The 13,163-nt window shown below is 41.5% G+C and overlaps 1 pseudogene; it reads left to right on the top strand.

Moving 5' to 3' along the window:
* The first annotated feature begins 5,972 nt into the window (after positions 1–5,972).
* LOC116858399 lies at positions 5,973–7,096 on the top strand (annotated as a pseudogene).
* Positions 7,097–13,163: the final 6,067 nt, after the last annotated feature.

Below are 13,163 nucleotides of genomic sequence, written 5' to 3'. Positions count from 1 at the left end.
AAAGTGTCAGGATATAAAATCAATGCACAGAAATAAGTTGCATTTCTCTACACCAACAACAAAACAGAAGAAATAGAAATTAAGGAGTCCATCCCATTTACAATTGCACCCAAAACTATAAGATACCTAGGAATAAACTTAACCAAAGAGACTAAGAATCTATACACAGAAAACTATAAAGTACTCATGAAAGAAATTGAGGAAGACACAAAGAAATGGAAAAATGTTCCATGCTCCTGAATTGGAAGAATAAATACTGTGAAAATGTCTATGCTACCTAAAGCAATCTACACATTTAATGCAATTCCTATCAAAGTACCATCCATTTTTTTTTTCAAAGAAATGGAACAAATAATCCTAAAATTTATATGGAACCAGAAAAGACCTCAAATAGCCAAAGGAATATTGAAAAAGAAAGCCAAAGTTGGTGGCATCACAGTTCCGGACTTCAAGCTCTATTACAAAGCTGTCATCATCAAGACAGCATGGTACTGGCACAAAAACAGACACATAGATCAATGGAACAGAATAGAGAGCCCAGAAATAAACCCTCAACGCTATGGTCAATTAATCTTCGACAAAGCAGGAAAGAATGTCCAGTGGAAAAAAGACAGCCTCTTCAATAAATGGTGTTGGGAAAATTGGACAGCCACATGCAGAAAAATGAAATTGGATCATTTCCTTACACCACACACAAAAATAGACTCAAAATGGATGAAGGACCTCAATGTGAGAAAGGAATCCATCAACATCCTTGAGGAGAACACAGGCAGCAACCTCTTCGACCTCAGCTGCAGCAACATCTTCCTAGGAACATTGCCAAAGGAAAGGGAAGCAAGGGCAAAAATGAACTATTGGGATTTTATCAAGATCAAAAGCTTTTGCACAGCAAAGGAAACAGTGAACAAAACCAAAAGACAACTGACAGAATGGGAGAAGATATGTGCAAACGACATATCAGATAAAGGGCTAGTGTCCAGAATCTATAAAGAACTTAGCAAACTCAACACCCAAAGAACAAATAATCCAATCAAGAAATGGGCAGAAGACATGAACAGACATTTCTGCAAAGAAGACATCCAGATGGCCAACAGACACATGAAAAAGTGCTCCACATCACTCGGCATCAGGGAAATACAAATCAAAACCACAATGAGATACCACCTCACACCAGTCAGAATGGCTAAAATTAACAAGTCTGGAAATGACAGATGCTGGCGAGGATGCGGAGAAAGGGGAACCCTCCTACACTGTTGGTGGGAATGCAAGCTGGTGCAACCACTCTGGAAAACAGCATGGAGGTTCCTCAAAATGTTGAAAATAGAACTACCCTATGACCCAGCAATTGTACTGCTGGGTATTTACCCTAAAGAGACAAACGTAGTGATGCGAAGGGGCCTGTGCACCCCAATGTTTATAGCAGCAATGTCTATAATAGCCAAAGTATGGAAAGAACCTAGATGTCCATCAACAGACAAATGGATTAAGAAGATGTGGTATATATACATAGTGGAACACTATGTGGCATTTAAAAGAAATGAAATCTTGCCATCTGCAACGACGTGGATGGAACTAGAGGGTATCATGCTTAGCGAAATAAGTCAATCAGAGAAAGACAACTATCATATGATCTCCCTGATATGAGGAAGTAGAGATGCAACATGGGGGGTTAAGGTGGTCGAGAAGAATAAATGAAACAAGATGGGAATGGGAGGGATACAAACCATAAGTGACTCTTAATCTCACAAAACAAACTGAAGGTTGCTGGGGGGAGGGGCGTTGGGAGATGGGGATGGGGTTGTGGACATTGGGGAGGGTATGTGCTATAGTGAGTGCTGTGAAGTTTGTAAACCTGGCGATTCACAGACCTGTATGAGAGTATATTATGTGTCTATAAAAAATTAAAAAATAAATAAATTAATTTAAAAAATAAAAATAAAAATAAATTACAGTAAATGTAAAACAACACAAAACAAAAACTAGTGATGTACTATATGGTGACTAACATAATACATTAAAAAATAAATAAATTTCAGTTTTGATTTCTACTTAGCCTGAGAGCTATTGAAAAATATATTATTTTTTAAAAAGATTTATTTATTTATTTTAGAGAGAGTGAGAGAGAGATAGAGAGAGCACGTGAGTAGAGGAAAGGGCAGAGGGAGAGGGAGAAAAGCAGACCCCCCACTGTGGAGAGCCCAACATGCGGATCCATCCTAGGACCCTGAGATCATGACCTAAGCCAAAATCAAGAGTTAGATGCTCAGCTGACAGGTATGCAGGTGCCCCTGAGAAATATATTTAAAAATCTTAGAGTTAATAGATTTTTTTGGAGGTCTAACCTTTTGAAGTCCATATTAACTTCTACTGCATCATGGCTAATGATTTTTGTTCATATGATTTCTGTTTTAGGTAATTATTTGACATTATTTTTTGGCTTTATACATGTCCAAATTTTGTGACTATATATATATATGTATGTGTATATATATATATATATATATATATATATATTCAAAAATGATGTATGTTCACTACTTATATGGGATAAAATCTAATATATGTATTTTTCAGTATGTGTATTGAAATATTTTATATCTATCATCTATCATCTATCACCTACCTATCAACTATATATCTATCTGATTTAGAAGCCAATATCTACTGACTCAGTGATGGCCTGGCCATGGGATGAGGAAGGAGAGGGACAATTATAGATGTTCTTAGGTTTTGGCTTGTGTGATTGAATTGATGGAGTCTCCACTGGGATGGGGACACTGGAGAAGAACCTAGCTGGTATGAGGAACAAGATGACATCAGCTGGACCTGCCAAGTTTGCTGTACTTTTGTAATACCAAAGAAGAGAGTTCAAGGTAGGGTAGGATGAAAGTTGGTTTGGAGGTCACAGATGACATTAGTACTGGGCATATAAATGGATGAGTTTCTGGCATATAGATGGTGTCTGTGATTGGTGTTGATCAAGGCAAGGCATCTAGAAGGAGAAGTGGGGGGAACAGGATGACATCTTGAATAGTTCAGACCTCTGTAGTCAGGGCCCAGGGAGTGAGTATAGAGGAGGCTGAGAAGCAGCTTGGGAAATGGGAGGTATAGAAAGACAGATTTCAGAAAATGGCACAGAATCCAGGAAGAAGATGGTTCAAGAACAAACACTGCTAAGAGTCAACTGCATTTTTTTTGCACTTTTTTTTTTTTTTTTTTTTTTTGTGTGTGTGTGTCATTTTGATTGAATTCTTAGAGACTAATATTGTTGAATTGCTGATTCCTTTCTGTAGCTGGGATTTTTCTTACTATAATTCAAACTATCTCATATAAAATAAAGAAGATTTTTGAGAAAGCCCCCTGGGGGTGCTTTTTATTAAATTTTCTAGCCACTGAAGTGAGTACTAGAAATTTAAAGTTATGCTAATAAAAGTTTGTGTGGTTGTGGGGGGGAAAGGGAGGCTATGTCTCCACAAGACTCTCAGAATCATTCTACCAATCAGTGATTTTAGTGCTCACCATGTACCTTTAAACATGATTTTCCCTGTTAATGATTGCATGTGTCTGGGATCTGAACAGGAAGCTCTGCATGAGGACTGATGGTTGCTCACTAGTGTTAAGCAAGATGAAATGGTGGCAGACACTCTCTTAAGGTCTTGTTTAGCATTTTAATCAGCTTCACCTTGGGTGGCAAATGCAGTTTGCATAATTCTGAATACAGGGTTGTGGTGGAAAGGAGGGCAGTAGAAGGAAAAAAAAACCCACAAGAAAATTGATTTCCTTTTAGAAAATGCAAAAATAGCTGGTGGAATGAACTGCAAAACATAAAATTATATTGTTTAAGCCAGAACTTAAAAGGACTTGAGAGAACTATCATTTGTCCCACTTCCCTCATTACACATGGGGAAATCCAAAGAACCAGGGAGATGATGTGCTGGGACAAGATCATCCAGTGTCCTTGAGGAAAGCCCACCTGAGACTCAGCCTATCACCACCCTGCACAACACACTACCCCCAGCTCTGCAGCCTGTGTGGCTCACCATCTGACCTGTTCTGTGTTCTGAGAGTACTTTTCCTTAGTTTTACCATTAAGTTCTCTGTGCTCACCTGTTGCTCTGGAATGACCTTGATCACAGGCCTCACCCTCTTCTGCCCCTTAAAGCAGGCATGCCCATGTCTGACTCAGTGTGCCTCATAAGCATTGTTCCTGTGCCTACAGTTCTGCCTACACAAACAGGATTGCCTCCCTGCTTTGATGCCATACCTGCTGCATGTTTCTGGTTGAGTTCTCAGGGACCCAGAATTTGACTTGTACTAGCAACTTGCAAGAGAAGCTGGCCTTGTACCACCAACCTTTGGAGCACATAATGCACAATGGCTGTTGCTTTAGCTATACCTTTTAAATCTTCCACAAATGTATTCTGTGGCTATGCTACTCTGGAACTACACAGGGTCAGTGATCTGGGAAATGTGGTTCCAGCTTAAATAGACGTGATTCAAGCTGTCACAGGAACCCTAGGTAAAGAAAACAGTATCTTAGGAAAGAGGATGAATTTGTTTTTGGATTGTTGTGATCAGGATGCCTCTAAGACCTGCTAGGAAGACAACCAGTAGGCAGACAATAGTTTCAGAGATCAGGAATATATTTCGGAGATGTTAGCATAAAAGTTGAGGTCATCAAAAGATTAAAGTTGTTTTAGTCAAGAAGGACCCTGGAAAATCCAGATAATTCTATATCTATTAGTCAGCTTCACTGAATAACAAACAAACCCACATTCTCAGTGCCTTGCAACCATACTTACTTTGCTTATGTTATATGTTAGTGTTGATGGTGGTTGTTGCTGTTTGACTCTGTTCAGCATTGCTCCCAATGTCTTCTTCTTCTAGGTCATGACTGTGGGGCAGCTACCATGGGGGCAGGGGTCATGTCCTTTCTTGTGTCAGGGAAGAGCAAGAAGGTGGGATACAATTGTTTCTCAAGCTCAGACTTGGACATGGTCTGTATAATGGGCACTTACCCTCCATTTGCCAAAGCAGGTGCTGTGGACATGACAATTTACATTATTGCATTAGTATGATGCAAAATAGAGGTTTCCTGTGAGGAAACCTCTCTAGGCATTAAGAATGATTACTTAACCGAATAGGAGTTGTAAATAATTGATTTCTCCCCCAGACAATAATTTCCAAGGGAATCCTTCCATTTTCTTATTATGGGTATATTAGATGAGGAGCTGAATAAAGATGCTGACTTATTCAAGGATATCTTCAGCACTGCATAGAAAGAACCATGCACATTCATAACATGGTCACACATGTGTTTGTAGACCATACAACCAGTGCATAACATTAAATAAATTGTTCCTACAAAGTGCAGACCTAGACAATCTCATGTGCAGGAGAGGAAGGGAAAGTCTCTGCAGAGAGTGGTAGAGAAATGGTCAGAATTCAGAAGGTCTAATTCCGGGCCACTAATCCTATGTTCATTGCGAGTTGCTGGGAGTGGTTGAGGGAGAATCTGTGTGGTGAATTTGGGGGTTGACAAACTTCTGTAAAGGGCCAGAGAGTACACTTTAGGATTTTTGGGTTACATTATCTCTGTCCCAGGTAGTGCCTATTGGAGAATATCATGGGATGGACATGATTTCTGATTGACCTGAGAGCTAGACCAGGACTCTCAGAGACTTCTCACTCTCCTCTGTCCTTGGAACATGGGTTGTATTTGCCTTTCCTGATCCCAGAGGCTGCTCCAAGGACACAGCCTTAAGGTAATGATGTACTATTGAGAACACCTATATGGTATACTGGTCTGAATCCAGGTAAATCACTTTGTAAACTTTTAAGATTTGGTGAGTGTGGGCAGGAATCCATTAATTTTGCTGCCATCCAAGAAAAAACTTGTAAGTAACTTCCCTTTGCTTATTAAAACTGCCACCTACCAAGTTTGATTGGTAGTGAGAGTGGAGAGTGGACCTCAGAGAGCCCTGAATAACCTCACAGTTGCCATGGGTCTAGTTAACCATCACACAGTGGGAGGAGCTGCAGCTGCCACAGCCAGCCCTAGTCACTATCACTGCAACCATGAGCAGCAAGGCTGAGACCCAGCAGCCACCCACCACTCCAACCTCAGTGCTGCTGACACCACCAGCAGCTCCATAGAGAGTGGTGGCCTGGGTGGCCTCACATTTTTGGCACCTGGAGGCTGGGACAAGAAGTTCTTTGCAACGAAGATTTTGAGAACAGTAAAATGGTTCAGTGTAAGAAATGGATATGGTTTTATCAATAGAAATGACACCAAGGAGGATGTATTTGTACACCATACTGCCAAATAGAAGAGTAACCCCAGGAAGTACCTTTGCAGTGCAGGAGATGGAGAAACTGTGGAGTTTGATGTCCTTGAAAGAGAAAATGGTGCAGAGGCAGCAATGTGACAGGCCCTGGTAAAGTTCCAGTGCAAGACAGTAAGTATGCAGCGGACCTTAACCATTATAGATGCTATCCACATCTCAGGGGTCCTCCATGCAATTCCCAGCAGAATTACCACAAAAGTAAGAGTGGGGTTGGAAAGTGCTCTTGAAAGCCAGGCCCAAAAGCGCTAGCCCTACTGCAGGTGATGGTTCCCTCCTTACTATATGCAGAGACCCTATGGGCATCAACCACAATATTACAATACTCCTGAGCAGGGAGAAGTGATGGAAGGTGCTGACAACCAGGGTGCAGAACAAGGTAGATCATTGAGACAGAATATGTATTAGGGTTATAGGCCACAATTCCATAGGGGTCCTCCTCACCAAAGACAGCATAGAGAGAATAGCTATGAGGAAGATAAGGAAAAATCAAGATGAGACCCAAGAAAATCAAGATGAGGTCGGTACAACTGCAACTTCAATTACCGAGGCAGATGCCCAGACACCCCTAAACCACAAGATGGAAAAGAGACAAAAGCAGCCTATCCACTAGCTGAGAATTCATCCACTCTGGAGGCTGAGCAGGGCGGGGCTGAGTAAATGCCGGCTTACCATCTCTGCCATCATCCGGTTTAGTCATCCAACACAAAGAAATGAAGATGAAATTCCAGCAATAAGAAATGAACAAAAGATTGAAGCTGAACACCTTAAGTGCTCGCTTTTTGTCCATTGACCAGATAAACATAACTGTCTGCATTATCTGTGCAGCATGGGATTTTTATTATTTTTACCTAAAGAGGTCTCTTTTTGGTAATGACAAACGCGTTTGTTTGTTTGTTCATTTGCTTTAAAGCTTGGTTTTTCTCAGTACACATTTAAAGGTTTTTAGTTGTCTCATGTCTGGTCAAGTTGAGATTTTTAAGAAACTCATTTTTAATTTGTAATGAATATTTACAACTTGATTTTTAAAAATAAAAATGTCAACAAACAGAAAGCATCCATTAATAGAAGTCTTAAAACAAACAAGCAAGTAAGAAAAACCCTGCCATCTATCAGCTTGGAGTAGCCTGTCTCTTTCTTTGGTCTCCCCCTGCCCTCTGAGTACAGGAATCAGTTTCAGATTATACCAGGAGGCTCCTGAGAGCATTTCAAACCAATAGTGCCATATTTATTTTGCTGTTGTAGCCCAAAGCAGCCATAAATGATACATAAATGAGTAGTTATGACCAGTTTCAACAAAAATTTATTTATAAAATATATATAAAATTATAAAAAATATAAAATTATAAAACAATATATAAAACAAGTGGTGGGCTGGATTTAGTTTGCTGACCCTTGTTCTAGATCTATGAGAGAGGTGACAGGAGGGGCCTGGAGGGGTAGAAATTAGATGAGGATACCAGCTTGGAGACTAGAGATGGTCCAGGGGCAGGAAGGTGATAAAGGCTTAGCACGTATGGAGGACTGGAGCCACACCTGAACTCAGTGGATGCCTTGAGACCTATAGATACTGTCCTGCACTCCAGAAAGCTTTGTTTCTGGGTGGCATGAGGGAAAGGCCGGGTGCAGCCCAGCTTTGCCACGGCCTAACTACATGCAGCATTCTGTCCCAGGAAAATTTTGCTGAAAACCTGGATCTGGGGCTAGAGTCCCTGACCTTCTGGGATAAGCTGATAAATTCTCTGGGCCTGGCATCCTGTCTCTTGTCATCCTCCCCTCAGCGTGTCTGCAGAAAGCTTGCCTCGAACAGAGCATTCTAGGTGAAGGCTTTCAAAATCCAGGCCACCCTGGTGACTTTCCTTTGGGTGTCACCCCCCTCCCAGGACAGTCAGAGCCTGGAAGCAGGGAAGGAGGGCAGGAAGCTGGCATTCGAGCCAAATCCAGAGGTGAGGCAACCTAAGAACATGGGGCCAGGGTAGGTCAGAGGCCCAGTAGGCAGCTTCTCAAGGTGGCCAGAGAAGCAAAGCTGTGTGAAGCCTGGATAGCTTTGCAGGAAGGGGGAGGCACAGCCTGGATGCATCTTCCTATAGGGCTAGTCCAGGGTGGTTGCCCCCCATGTGCCCCACCCCATGGAGTTAGCATATCCCAATGGGTACCTGGGAACAGCTACTCCCAGCTGTGTTGAACTCTTCAGACCTTCACAGGGACCCATCCCTGTGGAGGACTGGGTGACATCCTGATAACTTGAAATCTTCAGGCAAGTGACCTAAAGACACCAGATTAGAGCCACATGGATAAGTGGAAATAGATTCTCTATCAAGATGTGGGCTTTCTAGCAGCTGTTCTCCTGTCACTTCATGAAAAGCCACCCCTCTCCTTACTGGTGGAAGAGCTTTGCTTCCTAGCATGCATGGGTCCCTTTAGATTTCCCTCCTCCCTTGGCCTGCAGTTCTTTGGTTGCCTTTAAGGGGAGATGGACCTCCATGCTCAAAATCCAAGAAGCACAGAGAAATCTCATTAATTTAACAAAAGCTGGCCATTGCCAAGGCATATCATAGACAAAGTCACAAAATACACAGACAAGGAAAGAATCCTGAAAGCAGCAAGAGGCAAAAAAAAGATCCTTAAACTACAGGGGAAGACAAACCAGTTTCACAGCAGATAGGTCTACAGAAACATGGCAAGCCAGAAGAGAATGGCAGGATATATTCAGCATGGTAAATGGGAAAAAATATGCAACCAAGAATACTTTATACAGCAAGGCTTTCTTTCAGAATAGAAGGAGAGATTAAGAGTTTCTCAGACAAACAAAAACTAAAAGAGTTCATGCCCTCTAAACCAGCCCTGCAGGAAATAGTAAGGGGGACTCTTTGAGTGGGGGAAAATAGACCCCAATGCAACAGAGATTGGAAAGGACCAGAAAACATTACCAGAAACACCAACTCTACAGGTAACACAAGGGCACTAAATTTATACTTTTCAGTAATAACTCTGAATATGAATGGACTAAATGCTCCAACCAAAAGATATTGGGTATCAGAATGGAAAACAACAAAACAAAACAAAACAAGAAGATCCATCTATATGCTGCCTACAAGAGACTCATTTTGGACCTAAAGACACCTGAAGATTGAAAGTGACTGGATGAAGCATCATCTGTCGGGTGAATGGTTGTGGAAAGAAAGCCTACTTATATCAGACAAACTACATTTTAAAATGAAGACAGTATTAAGACGTGAAGAAGAGCATTATATCATAATTAAGGGGTCTATCCACCAAGAAGATCTAACAATTGTAAATACTTATGCCCCCAACTTGGGAGTACCCAATATGTATAAATCAATTAACAACAAACATAAAGAAACTCATTGATAATAATACAATAATTTTAGGGGACTTTAACACTCCACCAATAGCAATGGATAGATCATCTAAGCAGAAAATCAACAAGGAAACAATGGCTTTGAATGACACACTAGACTGGATGAGTTTGACAGATATATTCAGAACAGTTCTTCCTAAAGCAGCAGAATACACATTCTATCCTAGTGCACACAGAACATTCTCCAGAATAGGTCACATACTGGGTCACAAATCAGTCCACAATAAGCACAAAAAAGATGGATATCATGCCATGAATATTTTCAGACCACAATATATGCAACCTAAATTCAACTACAAGAAAAAGATTTGGAGAGACCAGAAATATATGGAGTTTAAAGAACATCCAACAAAGAAGGAATGGGTTAACCAGGAAATTAAAGAAAAAATTAAAAAGTTGTTGGAAGCAATGAAAATGAAAACATGACAGTCTAAAACTTTTGAAATTCACCAAAGGATCCAACCCTAAGAGGAAATTATATATATCCAGAACCAATAGTCTCAAATACACAACCTAACCTTACACCTAAACGACCAAGAAAAGGAATAGCCAATAAAGCCTGAAGCCAGCAGAAAAAGGGAAATAAGAAGTAGAGCAGAGAGAGACAAGATGGTGGGGAAGTAGGGGGAGGCACCATTTCAACCTGTACCCTAAAGTGAGCTGATTACCTTCCAAAGAACTCCAATCACCCATGAAATCAGCCTGAGACAGAATTATACACGTCTGGATTTCTACAGGGGCAGAAGATGCCAGTGGGCAGGTAAAGTGGAGTGGGAAAGTCGGACTGATATTGGAAGATAAACAAAAGGGGGAGGGAGCCACCAGTGGTGACCGATTGGAAAGTAATACCACAATACGAGAGTGCCCAGCATCTGAGGACCAGCATTAACTTGGAGACTGGTTGAAAGCACTCAAAGGAGCAAAGGATCATGGGGGGGGGGTTGTGCGAATCGGGGTGGCTAGGGACAGAGGCTTAATTTCTGGGACCCAGGACAGCCTCCCCTGGTGCTGAGCCAGAAAGTGTGGCAGAGAAACCAGGTCTTGGTCCCTGAGCCACCAGCGCACCTGAGAATGCATGGGGTCTGGCTCCTGTGAGAGGCTGGGAACCTCGCCAGATGGCAGAACACGGAGCCATGGTAACAGAGCCTGAGAAGTGTGCACCCCTTGCCCTTCCCTGAGAGAGGTGCCTGAAGGCCCATCCTGGCGATCTTAGACCCGCGCCATTCCACCAGAGCCTGAGACGTGTGTGCGACCCTCACCCTCCCCTGAGAGAGGTGCGCGCAAGCCCAGCGCTCTTAGACCCGGAAAGACCAGGCACTCCCAGCCCAGGCCAGTGGGAAAATCTCAGTGTACAATCACTGCTTGGAACCTCTCTGGTGGTCTGGAGCTGCCCAGACAGCCACTGCTGCTGAGGTTTTGGGTACAAGGAGGAGATGCTGCATCCCCAGAGACCATGACTCAGAACCTGCTCTGCCAGCAGCCAAGGGGGAATTTATTTGGGCTCTGCAGCCAGACTGAGGCTTCTCTCTGAGAGGGAGGTCAGGGTGCAGTTTGCTTTCCTCTACAAAAATCTACAAAAACCATCAAAAGCAGTCAAGGTGAGAGAGAAACAAAAAGTGAACAAACATAAAAACCTCCAGAGAACAAAAGCCTGAAAAAACCAGTTTCCTCAGAGCCCACCCCCTAGAGGGGGGCAGGAGGACTTAACTCAGGGAACATCATATACTGAAAACCTATGTGGTAAGCCCCTTCCCCAGAAAACCAACCAGGAAAGAAAAAAAAAAAAAAGACGATGAAAGAACAACCACCACTACTTCATAGGACAACTTTTATTTTTAACTCGTTCCCACTATTTTGGTTCAAAATTTTTTTATATAGATAACTTTTTAACCTATTTACCTTCACAGTGAGATGTCCAGTACATCAAATTCCATAATAACTTTCTAACCTGAACTTTTGGATACATACACCTGTGTTTTTCTTTTGCATTTCTATTTTCATTTTTTAAAAAAAATTAGTTTAGTTTAGTCTAGTTTATTCCTTTTTTATTTTTATTTTCTAATATTCATAAAGAGTTAAACTTCAAGGTAACCCCCTTTCCCCAATCAATGCTACCCCTATAGGTAAACCAATTTTTAATCCCCCTTTATCTTAGGAAAGTTGAGTCCTTTAACAAAGATATCAAGATACATCCAGGAAGAATAAAAACAAACTTCCTCGCCCACACTGAGAAATTATTACCACTCTCCCATCTTTTTCTTCCACCAGTGTTTCTGTGCTTTTGTGTTTGTCCTGATAGTATATAAATCTTATACTTGGGGTTCTTTTTGATGAGGTTCTTCCTTTTTTTGCTTATATATATATATGTATATATATGTATATTTTTTTCTTGTCATATACTTTTATCAGTCTTTTTGTTTGTCTGTTTTAGTTTGTATACTTCATAAATCTTACCTTGGGGCCCATTGGGGCTGAATCTTCTCTATTATCTTCCCTTTTTTTCCTGTCTCTCTCTCTTTTTCTTTTATTTTTCTGTCATTTGGGTGGGGAATCCTGATTGCTCAGAAGCGTTCGAGGGTGCACCTTGACTGCACCACGGTTGATACATCCAGCTACATCCGTTCAGTCTTCTCTCACCAAAAGGACTAGGAGGAGGAATGCCCAACATAAGAAAAATACAGAAGATGGGCCTTCTGCAACAGAGCTAAAAGCTATCAACATAGACAATATGTCAGAAAGAGAATTCAAGCTAACAATTATCCAGGCAATAGCTAGGTTGGAGAAAGCCATGGATGACCAAACAGAATTGATTAGGGCAAAACTGAAAGCGACCAGAGATGATGTTCACAATGTCAGGGCAGAGCTGAAAGCTACCAGGGATGAGGTTCACAATGCTCTCAATGAGTTCCAATCTAATCTAAATTCTCTCAAAGCTAGGGTAACTGAGACAGATGATAGAATTAGTGATTTGGAGGACAAACAGATAGAGAAAAAGGATCAGGAGGAAGCCTGGAACAAACAGCTTAGAAGCCATGAAAACAGAATCAGGGAAATAAATGATGCCATGAAACGTTCCAATGTGAGAATTATTGGAATCTCTGAAGGGGAGGAGAAAGAAAGAAGTCTAGAAGATATAGTGGAACAAGTTCTTCTGGAAAATTTTCCCAATCTAGCAAATGGAACCAGCGTTCATGTACCAGAGGCTGAGCAGTCTCCACCCAAGATTAGAGATTCCAGAAAAACATCAAGGTACCTGAGAGTCAAATTGAGGATTCATAATTGTAGATATAATCTCTTGAAAGCTGCTAGGATGAAGTGGCTCCTTACTTAGAGAGGAAAGCCCACCAGAATAATGTCAGATCTGTCCACGGAGACCTGGCAAGCCATAAAGTGCTGGCAAGATATATTCAGGGCACTAAATGAGAAAAACATGCAGC

This window comes from Lontra canadensis, unplaced genomic scaffold, assembly GCF_010015895.1.
Source record: "Lontra canadensis isolate GAN:19392208 unplaced genomic scaffold, GSC_riverotter_1.0 scaffold136, whole genome shotgun sequence".
Classification (NCBI taxonomy): domain Eukaryota; kingdom Metazoa; phylum Chordata; class Mammalia; order Carnivora; family Mustelidae; genus Lontra; species Lontra canadensis.
Note: the sequence above shows the minus strand (reverse complement) of the source record. Positions and strands in the feature narration are given on the sequence as shown.